The sequence below is a fragment of the Agelaius tricolor genome, unplaced genomic scaffold (genome assembly GCF_023055355.1).
Source record: "Agelaius tricolor isolate 1412-34295 unplaced genomic scaffold, bAgeTri1.0.p SCAF_16, whole genome shotgun sequence".
In the NCBI taxonomy this organism is placed as follows: Eukaryota; Metazoa; Chordata; class Aves; order Passeriformes; family Icteridae; genus Agelaius; species Agelaius tricolor.
Window position 1 is genome coordinate 3,506,645 of NW_027269276.1, and position 20,135 is coordinate 3,526,779.

At 46.0% G+C, this 20,135-nt stretch overlaps 1 protein-coding gene across 8 annotated transcripts in view; it reads right to left on the reverse strand.

The window, feature by feature from the left end:
* Nucleotides 1-1,110, reverse strand: part of MEF2A (myocyte enhancer factor 2A) — an 81,990-nt gene extending 80,880 nt beyond the window's left edge. For 2 of the 8 annotated variants that reach the window (XM_071441239.1, XM_071441247.1), the window contains exon 1: nucleotides 754-1,108. The gene's annotated coding sequence lies outside the window, so the exon portion shown is untranslated. Of the gene's footprint in view, nucleotides 1-709; nucleotides 732-753 lie in introns of those variants that run through there. The other 6 variants (XM_071441242.1, XM_071441246.1, XM_071441244.1 and 3 more) reach the window with 5 other exon arrangements.
* Between the last annotated feature and the right edge of the window lie 19,025 nt (nucleotides 1,111-20,135).

Sequence of the window (20,135 nt, forward strand, 5' to 3'; positions counted from 1 at the left end):
TCTCCTCACCGTTTAGCATCTCAAAAGCAGGTAAAAATTTATTGTAAAAGACAGCTCCATAAACTTAAAAAAATTAGTCTTTCCAGTCAGCAGCGGTCCAGTCCTTTTTCCTCACGACTTCTGCCGCCGAACACAAAATCCTGCTGGCAGCACAACCCCGCTGTACCTTCAGCCTTCTCCCTCTGGACAGAAGAGCCTCCGGTTCACAGCCCAGGAGCGCCTGTCCCCCTGCCATTCCCAGCACACCTTCCTGCGGCGCACACTCAACTCCTGAACCCTTCCCAGCTCCCCCGGCCGACCCCCGGCCGCTCCCGCATTCCACGGACGGGCTCCCGGGGAGCCTTTTCCTGTCGCTTCCCCGCTCGCTGCGATGTCGCCTTCCCCAGCGACACCCAGCACAAAGGGTCCCTTCCCCGCACCCCGGGCGCTCCAGGGCCGCGTACCCCACCCTCCTTGGCTCCCTCCCGCCCGGTCCCCGGGCAGCTCTGCCGGCCTGGCCCATAAATGTCCATCCCCTCCCGCAGGAAGTTCTGGGGAGGCCCCGGGAACTCGCCCACCCCGGGACCCCGCCGGCTCCCCCCGCTCCGCTCCCTCAGAGCGGGATGGGGCCGCCGGGGGGGGGACCCTCCTTCTTTTCCCCCTTCCCTTCCCGCCGGCCCCTCGGCCGCTGTCCCCGGCCCCAGCCGAGCCTCGGGCTGAGGGAACGCACCCCGCTGGCCGCGTGGAGCCGGGACCCCGGGACCCCTCGCTCACCGCCGCTCCCCGCTCGCTCCGCTCCCGCCGCGGCTCCTCAGGAGACACTGACACCGGCGCACGGATACCGCGCCGCGCTATTTTTGGGAAACAAGGCCCGACCGCGGCCGGAACTACAGCTCGTCACACTCTTCTTCGGTGTCCTTCCGCACGTTTCTCCGCGCAGCTCCGGCAGGGCCAAGGGCGCTCAACGGCGCCGGGCAGGGGCGGAACGGACCGGGGATGGCGGGGAGGGGCGCGGTGCTCCCGCGGCGAGCGGTAGGACGGACACGGCCGCGCTCCGCACTCGAGGCATCGCCGGATTACTTTGTTGGTCCGGGGAGCGGCCGGGCCTACATTCCTGCCCGCCGACCCGCCCCGGAGTGACGGCGTGCACAGCCAATTGCACCGCCCGTGCAGGATAGCCCGCCAATCAGCGCGCAGTTGGTGGGCGGGGCGTAGCGAAACGTGGACGCCTTGAGTGACATGGAAGCGCTCAATCAGAAAGGGAGGGAGGGAAGCGACAACCAATCAGAGCCCAGTGGGGGCAGGGTCGTTGGGAAGGGAACGCCCCTCCTGGCCGAACTCGGCGGGCGAGCATGCGCAGAGCGCGGGGCCGGGTGGGCCGGCGGTGACGCAGCGGGCCCGGCCCGCCCCGCCCCGAGCGGCGCCTGCGCCACCCCGAGGCCTGCGGGGCCGGAGCGCGGCTGTGGGGCGATAACAGCGAGGGTTTGGGGCAATACCAGCAAGGGTTTGGGGCAATAACAGCGAGGGTTTGGGGCAATAACAGCAGCTCCGGGGAATCGGGCCGGTGACCCCTCCTGAGCCTGCAGCACGGCACTGCCCCTGCGGATAAACAGCTCAGCTGGCCCTGTGTGTCACCCCCTGAAACCACCACCGCCTCCCCAGCACATTCACATATATATATATACAGTGTATGTGTATATATATAAATACACACTCTATACTCTGTAGGCACGTTTTTATATATGGTGTATCTATAAACACACTGTGTCTAGTATATGGAGTATATATACAATATATAAAATATATGTATTATGTATATATACACACTAGGTATATACATATCTAGTAGGTATATAATTGTGAGAAATAGCCACTGGTAAAATTGAACAAGGGCAAGGTTGTAAAAGCAAAACTATTAATACAAAGTCATTACTCAAATAAATATACAAGATTTTATATAGTATATATAGTGTACATAATATGCATTATAAATACATCTATGATATACAGTACATATACACTATATTAATTCTACTCTAAATATTAATTATATACAATATATCTAATGGTATGTATAGTGACTACTGTACAGATATAGATTTTGAAATTATTTTTAAATAAAATAAAATTAATAAATTAAAATTAATTTATTAAAATTATTAATTTAAAAACCATTTAAATGAATTGAAAATTACCATTAATTTTAAATAAAATATATTTTCTGCCTGTCTTGCTGTGACTCTCCCAGCTCTGAGGACATGAGCTGTGTCTCCATGTTCAGACAAAGGTGACAGTCCACCTCAGTTCCAGCTCCATGCATCCATCCCCACCTCCCATTATCTCTGCCAGAGCTCCCATTAATTCTGCTCTAAGCAGAAGAGACTGCTCGGGAATCCAGAATAAAAGACATCAAATGGGCGTCGTTCTCCTTCACAGAAGGCGGCAGCTGAAGAGCGACCCAAAAATAAAATTTTGATGATAAAATGATACTTGCCAAAAATCATCTGCGCTCTACAGCTCTTCCAGATTTATCCTGTGAGATACCCACAGGCTCAGAGTGGAGCGACAGGAGCCATTTCACAGCTCCAAATCACTGCAAAGGGCACATCTCTAATCAGGACACCAGCACCAAGGGTGCTGTCTCTGAAAAACAGACATCAGAGGGGCTCTTTGTATTTTAGAATGGTGTCATTAACTGAACACAAAGAGGTAGCTCCACAAAAGGTTGGGGAATAGGTTGCCAGGAAAGATGACAGAAACTCCCATCGGGCAGGGTGGTAACCACACCATGGGGTGGGAAAAGGTGGATCCTCCATGATCATTCCCAAAAAGTAAATGTCAGTTTCTGTTGTGTATCTCCAGAAGTTTAGCACAAATGGAAACAGTAGTTCTCAGTTCTCAGAAATGCTGGAGTTCAGGGTTTGCAATGTACAGATTAGTTTGGATTTAAAAGTGTAGTGAATAAGTCGAACAGCTTCTGAAACATCCACCTCTTGTTCAAAGCAGAGGTGCAAGAATAGACACTTCTTCTTGTGGATCTAAGAAAAAGATTACAAGAAGTGAGGAAGACATCAAAATATAAATATTTGCCATCTACAATCATATTTCCAAACTGCTTGTTGCTGATCTATAGCAATCAGGAAGATATTTAAATCCACACAGTTTTGTTTCAATTTCAAGATGAGCAGTCTAAATGTCATTGATTTTCATATGAATAAGATTTATTCTCTCCTTCCTCACTATACCTATCATCCATAATACCTGTAAGGTCTATTACTAGAATCTAATGATTAATACCACAAAATCCTCTCTTGACAGCAATATGCTGAGAAGATGTTAAGATAAAATACTGAATATTTAAGTTATAAAAGTCAGTGGGAATCTGAGTAAGACATTGAAGCAAGGCCTGAGCAAGGACTTCTGGATATACTCATGAATTATTTTCAGTACATATTATTCCAAGCTGGCAAAAAATAGAGCAGGAAGCCAAAGAGATAAATAATTGGTTCTAATCTGTCCTTTTCAGTGGCACCACAAAAATAAGCAGAGCATGTGTTGCTCAAGGGATTTCTCTATGAGCCTTGCAAACAATGCCTCAGGGGCACAGAGCAGCCTCCTTCCCACTGAAATGCTTTCCTGCCCTGCTGGAAACACTGCCCTGTGTAACAATTGAGAAAAGGAAGTGTAGGATTCAGGTTGCAGTTGAAATTCCAGATGTTTTTTCCCATGTGTGATGATGTGCAGCCACATCTGCTCCTTCGGAACCCTCCTGGGACTGGTGGGGGACCAGGATGGGTGGTGGGGAGGGCACAGATGTCCTGATGTGTCACAGTGAGTGACAAATGTCACCCCTCAGGCTGACACAAATAAAGTCACAGAAGAGTTGGTGCATCAAAATCCTGAAATCACTCCCTGACCTGATGGTGCTGCAGTGGGTTTAATTTCCAGGACAACTGCAAAGACCAAATTCTCCTGGATAATACAAAGGGTGCAAAACTGTAGGTAATAAAGAAAAATGTACACTGCAGAGAAAAAATGGCAATCTTTGTAAGACTGGAGAAGCAGCAACATAAGAAAGCCCCAGAGAACATCACACTGGAGTGTCAATATGACAAGGGAAAAATTACCACAAGCATCTGCCAGGATCACTTCTGAGAGAAAAGGGAACAACCACTGACTGCATTTCTGCCCATCTTATGTACAACCCAGAGACTGAAAAGAGCCCCCTGAAATCTCTTCCCCTGGCCAAATAGCAGGCACTGCAATTTCCATGATATCCAAAGAGAAATAAACTCAGAGCAATAGCAAATATAAAGAAAGATAAGGAAAAAAGATAGCAGTGTTCTTAATTTTAACTGAATAGCCTCAGAGTTGTATAGAGTCATCATCCAGCAGTTGTTATGGCAATAAAGCTTTCCCTTGCATCTCTATTCCAGTGCAGTTCCACCCACCCATTCAAGGTATTTTGGAGGCACTACCACCAAAATCAGATCTCTACTAACTTTCAACTTACATTTTAGGACCTTCTTACAATCCACTCCACAGAAGTACCATGGCTTTTCCTCCTTTCAAATGCTCCTTATATTCCAGAAATCAGCTTTTTAATCTTGTGTCCTGGGAGAAGAGAATCTGATCCCCATGCTTCTAGAGGTGAACCAAACGTTCATAAAACCACGTTCAACGTTACATAAAACCAAAATGCAGGACTTTTAAAATCATAGCTAAGAGGAGTAGGGGATGTTATGTAGGTTTTGCATGTTTGCCAAACAATTAAGTTACCCTTCAAAGGGAAGGGGGGGGGTCTAAGAACAAGGTTTTCAGAACAAGGTTCCTACAAATCACAGGCCAGATTAATTCCTAACATTGTTCCACTTACAATGGGGGAAACACTCTGTGAATGAAGATTTTGTAAGGGACTACTGATTGCAACAAAACCGAATTGTACTCACAGCATTTCAGGATGGGAACTCGAATTAGAAACAAAGGAGAGGGGCAGGGGGGACTCCCACCTAGGGAGCAGGAAATCAGAGAGGAGCAGATAATGGTTCCTGGCCATTAAGGCTTTGGGTAACCCTGTTAACCCCGTGGTCACCTCAGCACAAGCACTGCCTGTCCTCTCGGGGAGCTGGCTGGGAGCAAAGTCCCCTGAGCTCCCTGTCTGTGCTCAGGAGTGCTGCTCTTACTCTCTTTGGCTCTGATGTTCCACTACACACAGATAAAATCAAGATTTCCTTATTTTACTGAAGTCCAAGTTGCCTGACAATGCATGAATTAAATTCGCTCAATCCATCCCATAAACTGCTCTGTATAAACCACTAGTATTTCCACACCATTATATGCTATATTCACTAATCTGATTGCCTTGGGAATATTTGTTTTTCCAAAACTTGTGGCCAAGGTACATAAGATTAGATCAGACACAGCTTGTCTAAGAATGCTGTTATGTGGGTGTACAGTGTATTTGCTAGTTTTGAGTTACAGGTAAAGGTACTCTTTCAAGTTCTTCCAGCCAGGGGTGTGAGTTCAGTTCCCTGAAGTTTTCTGCTGCAGCCCTTGGAACTTTACATTTTGCTCTGCTCTTGGTGTTCTGACACTGGAGGATCAACAGGGAAATGCTGGTGTTGCCTCACCGAGGGCACGCCCGGCCCGGACCTCAGCAAAATTGGTGCTATTTTATAGGGCCCACAAGCCTCTCTGGGATTCACGCTCTTCTGCTGGGATTTTCTCACCATTCTGCATGTTAACATGAACCAACAGCTGGGTTTAGGAGATGGGCTATAAATAGCAACATCATGCTGCGAGCAAGCTTCTTGGAAAGTAAAGAAAATACGTTATTTAATGCACTCTGACATTTGCCTTTCCTCCCCTCATTCCTAAGCTGCACTCCTGTAAACACCCCTAATGACAAATGCAAAGAGGTTGACTTGTTCACATGGACATAACAAGTGCTGCCTTGAGCCCAGGAGATGATATCCAGAGCCTCTTACCTCTCCCCTCAGCTGGCAGCCCCTGCACAGCAGGGAAAGGAGGCAGAGCGTGGATGGAAATTCCTGCTTCCAACAGCACTCGAGATTACAACCTTTGGTATTTTATTTTCATGGTTGCTCCATGTTGCTTCAGAAACTTCCTGCTTTTGCCATATCTTTCCATTCATTAAAGTTGCAGCTTGCAATTAAACATTCTGACATAACATAGCTGAGATTTTTTGGCAGCAGCCTTAACCAGAGGTTTTCAGAGTTTCCTGCAGACGGCTTTAAATTTTCATATCCTCATGAACGCTTGCCACCTTCTTTTAATAACTTGAAAAAATAAGCCTCTCTCAGGAACTTCATTGTTGCTGTATTTCCCCAGCACTCGCTTGCTGCTGTTAGCAATGTGTCGTGCACATGTATATTTATAGAGGGAGCAAAGCCTTCATATGCACTCTATAGTTTGACATCTCATAGGGAACACACAGATTGCTTAGCAGACCTAAAGAAAAATAGTTATGTTCAATATTTTCATTATTAAAATGTAATTTTCTCTTCTGACAGCATTGTGTTATTTCACCCCTCAAAAACAATCATATTTACTGCATTATTCAAAACTTACAGGCCCTCATCTGTTAATAATTTCGTAGCTTTGTACATATTATGACTGGTATATATTGCAACACTAAACTATTTGTATTATTTTTATGCAACAAAGTATTTCTTAGGATAAATCTTGACCTTTTTCCAAGGAGCTGGAAATCTCTTAAAAGGATTTTAAAGCTATTTGCATTTTTAAGATGTAAAATATATTTTATAATTTGGAGAGCTGTTCAAATACTGCTTGCCATTATCTCCAATATAGATTTGAAATTTATTTTAAAGGGGATCTTTTTAATGTTCAAACTGACCTTAAAGTCTTTTTTCTTCTAACATTACCTGGCAAATAAATTCTTAAAGGGATATTATGAATTTTAGAACTATGCTTTAGTCTGGAAAAATTTCCAAGAGATTAAAGAGAAAATGGCTCCTTTTTTCTGTAAGTTTAATTTCTATATTTGACAGCAGTATGTGTGGTCAGTATCTCATGCTGTTAGGAAACAAAAGGGACAGAAATAGATATAGGAGACCATAATACCTGAAACGTTTTTGAACTACTTTTTTAAAGTAGATTTGAAGCTGATGGGGCCTCTTCAAGTGACAAAAGACTTGTGGAACTCTTAAAAGCCAGATAAGTTTCTCCTGACTTGTGCAGAGCACCCTCAGCTCCCTCTGCAATCAGCTAAAGCTGCTCTTAAAATGCAAATTTAAGTGTTATTTTTTTTCCCTGCATTTTGTCTGCTTCACTTTAAACTCACTGACCAAACTGCAATACAAAAAGGATAAAATACATTTTTTTATCCTGATCTGGTAGCCTTCATATCCAGAGCCCACCGTGGCTCTGCAAGATCTGGTAGAGTATGCAAGGCACAACAAAGAAACTTCTAAAGCAGTTAACTTATGGAATAAAGATTAATTTTTAAACTTGGGCAGTTTACAAGGTATATTTTGGGGATTTATAATGCTGAACAGACTCCTCAGTACAAATATTTCATCGGTGCACATCCCATTGATTTCTTTGGGAGCACATGTAGGACGGTTGGTCTGTATCCCACAGGATAAAGAGCACCCAGCAGCTTCCCTGCTCCTCCTGGCCCTTCCAGGTAGAGGCAAAAACTCGTGGATTCTCTCATGGAGCCTGGAAAAATCAGCTGAAAATGTTAAGTGTTAACGTGGATCAACTGGTGCACGTTTCCCAGCTCTGAATCCCACCAGGCGTTTGTTACGGGGTTTGTGGTTTTCTTGGCTGGGATTTTGGATTATTGCATACTTTCTCAACCCTTTACTAAAAATATGCTCGGTTCTTACCATGAAATGCGGCAGCACATTTGTTGCAATCTCTGAGGATGGTTTCTTATCTGTCAAACAGTTTAGAAGACAAACTGGCACGGAGACAGCTCACCTGTTTTCTGTGGTTTTCTGTGATAAACTGCATCTCAGACCCCATTGTGGCACCGAGGACAAGTGTTCTGAGACAAAGCTCATGTAAACAGGTCACCTCTCCCTAAAATGCCATTTCATTCCCAAGCCAAGCCAGCTGGCTTTGGACAGAAAGTTCTTTTCTCCTTGCGTGGGCAAACTTTATCGCCTTCCCATCCTTTTTCTCTTGCTGTCACATTACTGCAGAGGTGGCGGTGGCTGATAGCAGAGTGAGAAGCAGTGTTCAAAATGTGTCCAAGATAATAATGCCTGGTCCTGCAGCCATGTGTTGAATCCATCCACGTGATCTCACAGAACCTAATCAAATGTCTTCCCTTTCGTTATATGAAAGATGAACTGAGATTGAATTCAAGTTTTTGAGTTAAAAAGAAAAGTAACCTGAAGTTTCAGTATTTGATCCTGCATTTCATTGGTCTCAGTCACAGTTTCAAAGGGTCCAAGCACATACTGTGTTTGGAGCTTTTGAAACTTTAATTTCAATTTAGCAAATCCTGTTGTGTTCCTTGCTGGGAAGAAGCAAATTTCTTCTTAGAAAGTATGACCATCTCCCACAGGGCAGAGTAAGAAACAGAGTGTTATCTGGGAGGAAAGCTGAAAGTTTGGGATTGTGGGGTTTCTCTTTGTTGTCTTGTGGTTGGTTTGTTAAGATGCAAGTCCATCTTTAGATTCCAAAATGAAAGGCCTTCAAACTTCTCCGTAAAATACTGCTCCAGAAAGTCAATGGAAAGTCTCTCAAAGATCTGACCCGCACAACTGCACCATTTGAGCAAATGAGCAAAATACACAAGAAGTACAGTTTAATTGGTGTAAAAGTGGCTTAAATCTGTTTTACTCCACTTAAACCAAGCTGAACCGTTCTAAACTAGACTAAACCCCTCAGTGCCGAGGAAGCCAGGCTCTGGATTGGCCATGCCCGAGCTGTACCTTCCCCTGGGGAGGAGAGGCTACCTCAGCTCACCCGGCAGGTATGCAGATGGAACAGCTGACACACAGAGGCTCCTTATCCCCGCGCTAATTTGTCCACGTGTCCACAGCCATAGTTACACTTGTTTATAGAACAGCAGTTTAAAAGGACACTTTCAGGGGCTGAATCCATGAATGAGCGATCTCATTCAGGTCCCGACGTGCCTGACAACTCACCGCGCATCAGCTGAGCCTCGCTAATTGACCGTGTGTGTTTGCTCTTAGCCCGTGGCCATCGGCGATGGAAGAAACCCGTTCAGACTTCTCTTTTTCTTGGCCTGAGGTCACGCTGACGCGTGGAGCTCACGTTTGCTGCGGGAATGCTGCGATTGTGGTGTCCTGATGGTGCTGGCAGCCAACAGCATCCCCGAGCTCTTGGTCCAAACGCGGTAACTGAGAGCGTAAATCAGGTGTGAGCTCAGGGCAGTGCAAGTCAGGCAGGGATGGATTTAAAGCAAATTAAACCAAATCATTCCTAGTCCAGGGTAAGAGTGGGTACCCAGCACTAGCTTAACTAAATTCAATACAGCTGAATCTAATGTATATGGAAAAACTTTCAACCGATCATAAAAAGCCAAAAATCTTATGTTCCTTGCTTTAGGGCATGTGCATTCACTTCAAACAACAAATACAACTGGACACATAAAGCAAGTGAGTCAAATTCACAGCTATCCCTGCAGACAACAATCAGAGAGGGACAGAGGGAGCTCAGAAGCAGCAGAACCTTCTCTGGCTCTCCGGGCAGGTTTGTGACACTCGTTTTGGGCTGTAACCTGCTGAAAGTGAGGGGCAACATTCCACATTGTCTCAGAAGTGCGTGCTCTGCCTTTACTTATAACAAGTATGTAACAGCCCTAACACAGCCCTGGTAAAAGTCAACTGTGAACAAACACAAAACAGCTGAGTTTGTTTTCATTCCTTGAGTGTGATGAAAAGTATTAAGGATCAGAAGATGATACAGAGGCTGAAAAGTAAATCTAGGTTTCATACATTTTAATATCCAAAATGTTATTAGTAATTTGATCTAGCAGAAAATTCTCTAATTACTAAAAAGCAAATAAAGCTTCATTTCCTCAAATGGCTTTACTCTTCATCTCTAGAAACTGTTGCTTCCCTAGAAATTAGGGAAATATAGCTGGAATTAGTCATATAGGGACAAGTTTTTTAATCCTTTACCAAAGGGAGATGGATTTGAATGAAGGAATGTGGCCCCCTAGTTCCCATTTCCTGGCTGAGTTATCTCTTCTAAGAAATTCTTTCATGGAGAGTGTCCGTGGGAAACTAGTCTGGATTCTTTGTGTTGTGTGAGATTTTAGAGGACTGTTATGGATCAGCATCCCACCAGGGAGGATACAAGATGCAAATGCACAGAAAAATGAGAGTCTTGCCCCTACAAAATGCTACGTAGTCCTGGCTGTAGGCTGTGCTCCAGATTTATTCCTCTGTGGCTGTTGAGAACCAAGGAGTTGTCCTGCAGCCTGTGGGAAGGAATGCAGCCCTTTCTCATGGTGGTTACTCAGCCCATTCAAGGTAAAAATACATCACCCTGCACACTATGGGACTGTGCTGTCCCTGCCCTTTGCCGGGGAGCCACTTTTGCTCCCTGATTTTTCCCCCTCCATACAGCACTGTGCTCACACTGCACAGTTGCAGCAGACCACACATTTTGAACACAGGAAAAAAATAAGCATATTATTATCAGGATAATTGAGTGTTGGAAAGAAAGTTGCCTCCAGCACTCTGTCCAGATTAAAATCTCAATCAGCACCATTATCTGGGAAGTATCTGCAGTGACACGTGCATGCTCTGCATCTCAGTCAGCAATCTGGCCCAAGCATTTGCAGAAGCTTTAGCAATTTCTTTAATGACCCTTACAAGTCCTCCATCTATTCAAAAGCTGAAATGCCAGTCTATGTAAGACAAAAACTCCTAAAACAGCAGATTGAAGTACTCCATGTAAATTGAGCAATTTCTGTTAACACATGTCGACTAAATCAGAGCTGCCAATCAGCCAAGCTGCTCCTCTGTGACAACAAACATCTGAGGTACTGGAGCTTGAAGTTAATCGAAGTTATTTATTTTATCATGCAGAACTAAGCCATCAGCCATTGCTCTCACAGACATGGTTTTCATCTTCCCCTTTAACCAGGGTACACTTGCTTTCTTCAGAGGAAGATAAATGGTATGTACTTAGCCTCAATTTTAACCTTAAAAATTCAGCTATTAAGAGCTGATGTTTGTTCTGCCTCTAGTACCAAATTATTCAGGCAGGCATAGTTTGGGATCACTGAAAGAAGAAAACCTAAACCACAGCTATTGTCAATTCCAGACCAAGCACTTTTGTTTGTATCAACATGAAGCAACCACGAATGTAAGCACTGTAGCTAATACTGGTTTCCTCTCACCATGTCAGTTATCTGAAAGGTTCCTTCAGAGGATTATTGTTTAAGAACTGGTTCAATGGAAGAGTAAATACCTCCAGCAAGCAAAGCAAAGCCATTTCCACAGCACCATTTCTGTACCCTACCATCAGTTTATTTCTTTTCTTCTGGTGCACAGTGTTGCTTCCCCAACATCAAGAGTGAAATTATCATTTGGTAACATTTCTCTGACTTTGCATAGACTCCACTGACTGTTGATAGTGGTTGCCTCCCAAGGCCCTGGGGATGCATGTTATGCTGCATGCTCTGTGAGGCTCCTCCTGAACAATGCAGAGCTGATCCCTCTCTCCGTGCCAGCTCTCTCGTGAGCCATGCGCTGGGGTAACAGTTCCAACTTCCTTCTGTGTCCTGGAGATTTTGGCTCCAGCCTTGCTTGTTTGCCATGAGAAGGTTCCAAAATAAGAAGCACATTCATTCCTGCTCCCTTCTTTTCACATGGTTACATTTAGCCTTTCTTTTAGTGCTTTCCTCCCATCACAAGGCTGGGAGTAGTCGCTGTCTTACTGCTTATGGAAATCATAATTTATGCACTGTCCCAATGATTTGCTTGTATCTGAGCTGCTCTCAGCCGATCTGACTTTGTAGCCTATAGCTTTAGGTGCATCTGATGATTCCCCTTTTTCCCCTCATTGTTGTGGTTCGTTAGTTTTAGCACTGCTGACACAAACAGTGCATTTCAAAAGGCATCTTTCCTGTGGGCTCTGTTTACTCGTTAATGTGGCTAAGTGTCATCTGAAGTCCTGGGTGACAGCTTGCCTTGCTTTACATTGCAGCGTTCCCATATAAGATTTATTGTGTCTGAAGGAAAACACAGCTACATCTGTAGGAAAGGGAAGAAAGTCATGGGAAAAGGGGAGTTGCTGGAGCTCTGGCTGTGAGGGGGACTGGGGAACTTGACATTTAGGTTCCTGCACAAGATGTAATTTCCAGCTGAACAGCTCAGGCACTTACACAGCTTCACTTTGGCCCCAGCTGTGCACTAAGTGCAGCCGACATCTCTCTTAAGAGCCACTCACAGCAACCTGACTTGATGTGACTGTTTTGTTTTCAGTAAAAGGCAGGAGGAAAGTTGCTTTAGCAATGCAGCTGATAGCCCACATGAACTGGATTGGAGCATTTCGTCCGGGCCACTCAGAAGGGAACCAGAGTCGCTGGGAAAATGGCAGATGAATCTGACAGCTTGCAAATAAAGTTTTCCTGGAAACGTTGCACAGTGAGTTGATGGCTGTGTAGCTTCTGGTACTGAATTATTGGTACAATCCCAGTTCTTTCCAACGAATCGCATTTTCCTCACTTCAGGATTAATCAACATGTCATTTAGATGTACTCTCAGACAATAAGCACTATGATATGGATGTCAAACTATTTTAGGTCAGGCAGTTTTCCATTTTTAGCTTATATATTCTGTGCGAGGACTAATGCCTCAGATTCAGAAAAGGCAAATGTCACAAGATCTGAGTAAAATCCTGATTCCATGAGGGATCAGTCAGAGTTGTGCCATTGACCGTGATAGGGCCAGGATTTCACCTGATGGGTCTGTTTTAATTAAAGCTTCTTCCTGCTCAAATTATGGTTCTATCCTCAGTAACTGAGACAGTTACTCAAATTCCTGCTTTTAAAATGCTTCACTGCACCATGACACTGCCTAGCACACAGTTTTTTGCTGTAAAGCCTTAATATCTTCATGTATCATTCTAAGACAACCAAGACTGAATTTTGGGTGTGTACTTACATATAAAGATCCCTGTTTTCTTGTACACTCTGTGTGTACATATGCACATACACATACCCAAACACACACAGACACAGTTCCTCCTCTATTAACATTAAACAGTAATACATGGTGAAATTTCTCATGCAAAACAGTCTCCAAAATTGAGAAAGTAAAAAATTTTAGGAATAGAAAAAAAATCTGCTAATCCAGCTAGCTAATATATGCATTTAAAATGGAGACAGCCTTTCATCTTAGTCCAAATTGGACACATGTAGGTGCCTGTCCACCTTCAGAGCTCAGAATTCACCATGGCCCATCAGGTGTCACATTGTACAAACATTTTCCTGCAGAAACTCACAGAGCCAGTGAGGACAGAATTCAAACCCTCCCTGTCCACAGCAAGTCCCTGCCATCCAAAACAGAGGAGAAACGCTGGGTATGCCTGCGACAGGGAGAGCCAACTGGAGGCCCACAGAATTTGGATGCAGTTCCCAAAGCAGTTTTCCTTGGCCAGGAGGATCTGGCTGGCTCTGAGGCCAACCATGTGGTGCTGCTTTTTGTGCTTGGGGCAGGGTGCACAGGGAGCTGTGTCTGCCTGATCTTCCTGGGCTCAGCTAGCCTGCCCCAGCCCCTATGAAAATGGCTTTCTGAATCCTATACAAGTTGTCTAACCTTGTCTCCATGCCTTTCTGCACACAGAGGAAAACTTTTATTTCACTCATGGTCTGAGCTGGCCAGAGCCCTGAGCTCAAGCTAATATCCTGCCTCTCAGCAGGCCACAGTAATTTGGGCATATAGCACATTAGCTGCAGCTCCATGGCTTCTGGTTCTCTTGGCCAGCAGCCAGAGTAAGCTCGTATCTGCCTGCAAAAGCCCATGTAGACATCACTGCTGAGCCTGGTAGTCAGAAGACCTGTGACAGGAGTGGAAAAATACTGCTCCTGCACAGTAGGAAGCAGGAGTGGAGCTTGTGCTTTACAGTCTCTCAGTGTCTTTTCCAAGTTCTGGGGACCTTCACGTCTGAGCACCGGTTGGTTGCCCAGTCTGACCAGTCAGGCCTAAAACTCAGTGAGTGCTTGCCTTTGCTGAACATGCAAATGCCCACACTGCAGTTCATGAAGTACCTGCCTACTTGAGATTCGATCACTCTCAAAACCCTGACTAATTTCTCCCATTAAGTCTCCTAATCTCCAGGCTATCATTTCTTTTTAAACTGCCCCATTGATTTAGTAGCCTCTTTAAAAGGAGCATTAAAATTATTCCCCCTCTGCAGCACTGCTCTGGTTCATTAATTACTTCACATTACCAACATGAAACTTGTAAAGCAAAAGAAAATTGCAAGTCTGACTTGCAATTGCTCTCCCAGTTTCTGATCCCAGGTCTGGGCACTGGCTGTGCTGGGCAGTTCCAGCCCCTGCCCTCAATGCTGGCAGCACAGACACACTTGGAGCCTTTCACTGCTCCAAAAATCCTGACAGAACCAGAGATTGTGGATCAGGGCTCTCTGCACTTCACTCGTACGAAAGCTGCAACAATCTGAGTGAGAATCGGCTTTTGGGGCCATTTTGGATTCCTCTTACACATTTTCTTTTCTCTTTTTCTCAGAGAAAAAGAAACCACATGGGCCTCTGGTCCCTCTCCTCAGCCCTGCAGAATCACTCTCCTGTGTACAGAACAGGTGAAAATATGTATTTCCTTTTAGAAATCTGCAGATAATACAGATTCAGTGGTGGCTCTCCTCATCTGTCAAACATAATGAGCTGGGCAGGAGATAACAAATACAGAACTGCATCCCCACAGATTGTACCTAACTGGCCACAGGGGAGCAGGGTGACAACTCTCCCAAGTGACATTTCTGCCAGGTGACACCTCTCCCATGTGACATCTCTGCCAGGTGACACCTGTCCCAGCTGGCACACTCCAAGCCTTGCTCCAAGGAGTTTGTGTGCCTCGTTGGGAGCAGCAGTGCTGGCAGCAGCTGAGCCTTGCCCCTGCAGCAGAGAGAACACAAACGGGAACTGCAGCCCCCAGTGCCCAGCCTGGCTGGGGGAGCTGAGCCTCTGTTCCACAGCCAGCCCGTGCCCGGGGAATTCTCCCCTCACCTGCTGCAGGAGCCTCAGCAGCAGCACCAGCTGCAGGCTGTGCCCCAGGGCTCACCCCTGCCTCCCATTTCAGTGCTCCACGGTCTCCAGCTCCCTCCCTTCTACACCTCACTCTCCAGCCCGGGAGCTTGCAGAATAAAGTTGTGCCGACTGACTATTCCTCATCCTTAGCAGAAAGGGAACAGCAGAGCGATCATCTTCCCAGTGAGTCAGTGCTTGCTGGAGGATGCATGACTCACTAGTCCCCACACGGGCTGCCTCCCTCCTCCCCCATCGCTGTGCCTCACCTCCAGCCTCTCCTGTTCCAATCCCACCTTTACAAAAATCATCTTTATTCATTAGTCCTTCCTGCCCTTACCTTCTTTGCTATGAGAAGCCTGGGGGGACAGGGAAAACTTAGCAGTACTCCTTAGAAAAAGGTGCTACTCGTTTTCAGCACCCAGCTCGAGGTCTGCTGGCCCCTCTGGACACCAAACACAGCTGTGCAGCCACAAACCTGGCTGCCAAGGGGCTTTCCAGGGAACCCCATTAGAAGCAGCAATTCCCTGCTCCAATACATCCTTTTGGGATGCAGGCAAGGTCCCAGTGTTCTTCAGCTTCCCCTCCAGCCTGTTGTTATGATTTCTCAGGGGTATTTCTGTTAAGGACCCGCTCCACTAAGAAATTATGAACCTGGATTAAGGAGAAGCAGTAACTGCTGATTGAACCAAGAGGAGAATCAATGAGCCAGTGTTAGAAATCAAGGAACAGAGTGCTTTTTCCCCATCAGTTCCAGTGCAATGCTGTTCACTTCTTGCTTCCTGACTTTTACAGAGGCCTAGTTATTCTCATCTTATCCCACTGAGCTAATTTTCCTCCCAGAAATAAAGTCCTGGCTGCTCGGGATCACAGGAGGAAGGAGTCAGGATTTTATACCATGGAAAGGACATTGGCTATAATGCAGAAATGGGGATGGGAGAAGCTGCTGACCTTTAAAAAGGGAAGAAAATGGAAGGTTCTCTTACCTTTTGGGACCTGCAGAAAATGAAAGCATGGAACTTCTGCAAATACAAGCTCATGAAGCAGTGCTGGGTACCAGATTTGCAGCACAAACATGCCAAGCATGGACTCCCAACCCAAGCAGGGCTGCAGTAGCAGCAGGGAAATCTTTTGCAGCAAATGTCAGGTACTGCTGGGTGGAGTGGGACGAGCCTTTACCCCTTTGTGGTGGGGTCCTTAATGGATGTGCTGAGCTGCAAAAAGGTCCAGGGAGAGTTCAAGCTCCTGCTCCTGCCTCCAGGTGTGACTGCCATGCAGACAGTGATGAAGGTGATAATTTGCTCAGCTATGAAGGTGATCTCTCCACAGGGAGGGACTTGCCCTGCCTCAGCCCACGCTGTGTTTTCCTAGGAAAAAAGGCAGCTCAGCATCCTGTACTCTTTGGAACATAATATCTTTAGCTGATAATAATCACACGTTGTCATCATGAAGGGCAAAACTTCATTAGCCAGCCAGGCCTGGTTTCTTTAGAAAATAATCAGAAAACAGCTAAAACCCAAAAGCCCCAGCACATTTGTGTAACTTTACTCTGAGATTTTGTGACAGCCTGAGCTGGATGGCTCATGCCAGTTCCAGCTCCGACCACAACACCCGACAGGGCAGACCCTGCTGGCGGGGGACCCATAAGAGGACAAAAGCCACAAAATCAACTCATCCGACCCCAAAACTGGGCAGTGGTTGCAAAGGGAGGGCATGGGGTGGACAGAGTGATTCAGAGAAAATTCCTCAGCTTATTAAAATCGTCCCTGCCCAATGGAAATGCCAAAAGAGTAGCAATTCTGCTTGCTTCTGTCTTGCAGTGAAATCTTTTGCCTGGAGCAGATCGGGATTAGCTCGTTACAGGGCAGCATGTATGACACATCCTGGCCACAGCCTGAGTGAGCAGAGGCTGCTCTCCTCGGGGCAATCCCTGCCTCTCCCTCAATCTCCTACAGCTCCACACACAGGAATGAGGCTCAGTATTAAAAACAGCTCTGTCTCCCCTCCTGCTCTCAAATACAAGCAATTTAAATCAGAAGCCTTTCTTACAGGGAAGAGCAGAAAGCCAGTGTTTTGAAGCCACATTCTTCTCACTTGTTAACATTGAGCCCAGCCTTCTGCTCATAAATAATGCATATAGCTCTTTTTCCTCAATTACGCAGTAGTGTCAGATTCCACACTCTGCCTTCCCAGAGTTACTTTCTGTCTCTTCTGGAGACAGCAAGGCCCACTTGGACGTCTGCAAGAGCCACAGACTCATTAGACCTGACGAGGATCCTTTCCATCCACCAGTAAAAAGATCCACACCACCTTTGTCCCGGAGTTTCGGTAATTATCCCTCGCTGGACTGAAGTGCTGGGGAGAATGTGTTTACAGTAAACAGGTTTTGCCTTCTCCCAGCATTCGTGGTGCAGAGTCTAAGTGCACTCCAGGATGCCAGGGTGAACTGGGCAGGAGGGTCACTGCACAGCTCATGGGCTGGAGTGCAGAAAGAGAAGAGAGGAATTAATGCTCCCGTGGGCCGAGCAGGGAGGCAGAAAAATCATGGGGAATTCAGTTTGTCAGGTGTGTCAAAAATGTGAAAACAAAAGAAAACAACCCCTCTTCTTCTCCTGCCCACCATCTTTTTTGATTAATTTAAACTTGCTGAGATGAGGAGCCAAGATTTCTGCTTTGCTATCAACAGCTTGCTCTCTATAGATACTGACTCATTACTGAGAGGCTGCCTGTCTTTATGCCTTAAACTAGGCAGCCAGAAAATGTTACACTGAAGTATTGCATGTTATAGATTGACAACATTTAAAACCTAGATGGCCAAGCTACTGATATAATTTCCATACTCATTAACCATGACATCTCCAGTTCTCCCCCACAGCATTCTGTCAGATTTAGCCAGACCCAAAACCTGTCTTAGCTGCCAGAAATCATTTCTTTACTCCTCCACGGATTGGCATCGCCTGAATGTGCTCTTCCCCCTCGGAGCAGAAGTTTACAGAAATCCCTTTCCCGTTTCCCAGCTGTGCATCCGGCCTGCCCTGCGCACACACACGCTCTGTGAGCTGTCCGCAGCCGTGCCCTGTCTGGCTGGCGAGCTGCCTGCTCACAAGCTGCTCCAGCACTGCCCTTGAGCACCAGGCAGTGCCGAGTCCCCTCTCAGCAGTTCATGCTCCATGCGAGCTCTAACGCGATCCTGCTGGATGGCTTCATCCCCACGCTGACATCGACCTCTTGGGGACCCCAGGTTTGCCCATGGCAACGAGCTCCTGAGTATTTGCAGGCTCATTTTTGCCAGGTTGTATTGTCAGAGCCGTCTCACAGACCGGCAGTCTGTCAATAGCAGGGTCGGGCTCACAAATGCTGAGTGACACAGGAGTGCAGAGCGCTCCGAGTTGTTGGTATGAAAGAGTGTTTCACACATGATGTGACACTGGAGAGCAAGCACAGCCACAGGGCCACAAGGTGGGTGCTGGGCTGGGCCAGGAACCCTTATGTGGGCATTCTGAAAGGGAAGAAGTTTAACTGGTGGGCGTTAAAAGGGTGAGAGGCCGCGTTTCCAAATAACTTCTCTTACAAGGAGAGTAACTTTAGCCAGGAACAAATCCTGCCTGTGAGCGGGAAGAGCTTCCCAGGCTGCTGCTGCACACAACCAGAGCAAATGCCAGAGTGTCCGAGGGCAGGTCACCCTCAGTGCTTCACAGCTCAAGTACCATTCGTGTAAAAATTCCATAAAAACTGAGAAAGAAAAGAGAGGAACAAAACCCCCACCAGGCTGGGGCATTCACCTGCACAAGGACACTACTAAACCCAGGCCCTGGCACTACAAAGCATTTGATTAATGCCACCAAATACCACAGCATCGGTGGGGAAAACATGTTCTCACCCACCTTGTATCTGTGGGGAGAACAAATCGCGTCAGCCCGGAGCACGGAGCTCCCACGTGGCCGGGTGAGCCCGGAGCGCTGCCTCACAAGGCATGTTCAGCGTGCTCCGGGCACCTCTCACGTACCACTGATAACTGCTGGCTGTCCCTGCCGGCTCATCCCAGGTCAAATTACTCGTGCCAGTGTCAATGTGCTCTGCTCATGGCCAGCAGGAAGCAGGGGAAAAGATGCTTTGCTCTACATTCTAAAGCTGGAAGAATGAAAATACATGTTCAGCTGAAAAATCTTGCTTAAAATATGGAACTGGTCCAAATGCTTCAGATTGGAGTAGCTCAGAGGAACAAAGAGAAGCCTTTCCAAGAGACTGGGAACCCAGTCAGGAACAATGGGGCTCAGATTTAAAACACAACCCAGAACTGAGTTCTTGCAGTTCCTGGAAAATATGAGTGCTGGACTGATGCATTTTTTCATTCATTATTATTATCTCCCATAGACATTCATCCTGATCTTAACATCTTTATTGTCCACATAGAGCAAGTTTCCTCTCAAATAGAAATGAATGTTCCAGTAAATTTCCTTAGACAAAACCATAGAAATTAAACAAAAAAAAAGACCCCTTTATAACTTTTTTAAAAACCATACACTTCATGTTGTGATTCAAAGTGCTCTTTGTTTCAGTAAGTATAAATACTGAATTTTACAAAGAGAAAAAAGCAAAAGTGAGAGGAACAAAACCCTTGTGTCATACACGGGTTAGGTAACAATTGCAGTGTTAGTTCCAGACTGATTATGCCAAGAGGCAAATACTAGGTAAAGTCAGGGTTGTTATTTTGCCTCAAGGACAACAGATCTTTGTCCTGAACCCTGCAGTCAATACCTATAAATATTCTGAGCGTTGTCATAAAATTTTGAAAAACCTCTCTCAGGGACACAAATATAAGACCTTCTGCTTTAAAATTACAGCAGAGTTCAGTTAGAAGCTACAATTCACTCCTTAGAAGTGTAAGAATCATTTTGCATGCAATTCA